Source organism: Scylla paramamosain, chromosome 14 (assembly GCF_035594125.1).
Source record: "Scylla paramamosain isolate STU-SP2022 chromosome 14, ASM3559412v1, whole genome shotgun sequence".
Taxonomy (NCBI): Eukaryota; Metazoa; Arthropoda; class Malacostraca; order Decapoda; family Portunidae; genus Scylla; species Scylla paramamosain.
In genome coordinates this window covers 18,922,423-18,924,922 of record NC_087164.1, presented here as the reverse complement: position 1 = coordinate 18,924,922, position 2,500 = coordinate 18,922,423, and the positions used below count along the sequence as shown (strand labels likewise).

The 2,500-nt window shown below is 48.1% G+C and overlaps 1 protein-coding gene across 4 annotated transcripts in view; it reads left to right on the top strand.

Annotated features, from left to right (window-relative positions):
- The window catches only part of LOC135106979 (uncharacterized), a 105,219-nt gene that overhangs the window by 55,358 nt on the left and 47,361 nt on the right, over positions 1-2,500 (top strand). The gene's annotated exons all lie outside the window — the stretch shown is intronic.

Genomic DNA, 2,500 nt, shown 5'->3' with positions numbered 1-2,500 from the left:
GTGCTGGCGGCTGTGTAGGCGATGCGCTGTTTTCCTGCTGGGGACTACCGTGCGAAGAGACTAGGGGATTGTGATATTGGCAATCCGACCGAGGCAGCCACAAAAATTCCATTAAGTATGGGAAGCAAGTATCGTCAGATGAGAGAGAGAGAGAGAGAGAGAGAGAGAGAGAGAGAGAGAGAGAGAGAGAGAGAGAGAGAGAGAGAGAGAGAGAGAGAATCTTGTCCAGAATTAACATGTGCGTTCGGGCGTGACATTTCCCCGGGTGAGAGGCGGAAAGGCAAATGAAAAAAAAGAAAAATTAATTCGATAAAAAATGAGAGATCGGAAGGACACGAGGCAAAGACAAAGGAAAAGTTGCTGCTGATAGTAATAGACAGACAGTAGTAATAGTAGTAGTAGTAGCAGTGGTAGTAGTAGTAGTAGTAGTAGTAGTAAATTGCCGCGACACCGTTCCGCGAAGCACGAGCACGCCCACCAACAGGCCAGCACCCGAGCGAGACAAAGTGGAGAGTGGAAAACCCAACACATCCAACAGAGTGAAGAGGGAGGGATGCGAACCTGAACCGAGGGAGGCACCGAAGGATGTCACCACCACCACCACCATCACACAAACACACACACACACACACACACACACATACACACACACACAGGAACCGAGGTGTGTCTTGGGTGATAAGAGGGAAGAGGTATCCCAGCACAATAGTGGTAGTTAGTAGGGAATGATAATAGAGAGGAAATAGCCCTTTAATGGCGGAGGCAAGTCGATGGCAGAAACATACTGCTGTGTGAAGCGATAATGTATGTAGAGTGGTTAAAAGATATGCAGATGAGACAGTTACGAGAGGCACGGCGAGGCGGGGAACTGCCGAAATTCTGGGGAGGACACACTCCACGGGGACGGTGAAGAAGGCGCCGTGTGGAGTGAAGGAGAGGAAGTAGGTGACGGCGAGATGTAGCACACACACACACACACACACACACACACACACACACACACACACACACACACACACACACACACACATATACAAGTCAGGGAAAAGAGGAAAAGAAAACTAAAAAGGGAAACGTGCAAATGACAACGGAGTCAACAACTTACTTCAGAAACTTTTTTTACTATTCTTTGTCTGTGGCCTTGAACCCCCGCGGCACAGATGAGGGATGGCGTGTGTGGAGACTCGTTAGCTGCAAATGAGTTCAGAAGATACTTTTGTTGTTGAAAACTAAGTACTCATATGACCTTCAGGAGCAGGAGTCATGAGTTATCAAGCGCAGGGGCGTGGAAGGTGACCTGTCGTTAAAGCGTTGCATGGCGTCAGGCAGCAAAGAAACATAACAAAGTCTCATCAAACTACGTTATATATTCTATTACACTTACGTATACCAATAGAGACTGTATGCCATATTTAACTGTTTGCTTTTACTAGATATGAAATACAGTTAACGTAAAGTTGTCCTACTTTTTTAACGTACATAATGCTCAGGAAGAGGGTGCGTCATCCAATGCTTACAGATCACGAGGTGTCCCGCTTGAAGACAGGGCAGCCATGACTTCAGTTCATCCCAGCCCGCCAGCTCAGTAATCCCTGTCGCCTCCCCAACTCTTAGTTCTCTCTGTCACCTGAGGTCGGAAAAAGCAAAGTCATTTTCAGTTTAGTAGTCTAAAATTACCTAGTGAGATGGCAAAACTGCACTTAAAACGAGAATTTGTTCCAGCATCTGTGATTAGCTTGCTGAAAATTGCAGACCTGACGAGTAAGAGGAAGGCAGTCATGTAGCGGTTGCTCCCCCCCCTCCCAGCCCCCGGCCAGGAGGGAGGCACACGCAGGAAATGATAGGTTGTGTTCTGCTTGTGGCAAGCAAAAAGTGTCGGAGGGAGGGAAGCGTGTGATGGATGTGATGTAAACTACCCACTAAGCCTGTGTTCTGCGGCCCGCGTGGAGCCTGACGCCTGTCACCCACTACGACTCCGCCAACCCGGGAAGTGGACCGCTGCTGCCTTAAGACCTGCGCCTCAAGCTTCTTAACGTGTGTGTGTGTGTGTGTAATAATAATAATAATAATAATAAACGGTTTATTATTTAGGCAGTTGACAAACTGAAAATGTACATAGGGGATGGGGAAAAACTTAACATTAATCCTAACGGTAAGACTAATCTAGGAGGGAAATACTATTGATTGATGGCTCGCTCCATGGTGGGAATCGCACTGAGTCTGTACCGGTCCGTGCGCGGCGCCTTCAGGGGCGTTATTTTGTTGTGGTGTCTGGTGGCACGGACAGGGCGAGGCGCGTCGGGCGGCAGCATGTCTCTGAGACGCGGATGATGCAGTAGTCCCTTCCCAAACTTCTCCAGAGCCTCTCGGTGCCTGGTGGATATTCTGGACAGACTCAGGGTGGTCAGGGCTTCTTCATAGGTGGTGTATGCAGGGCCAAGGATGACCCTGTGTGTGTGTGTGTGTGTTTGTATATATATATATATATATATATATATAT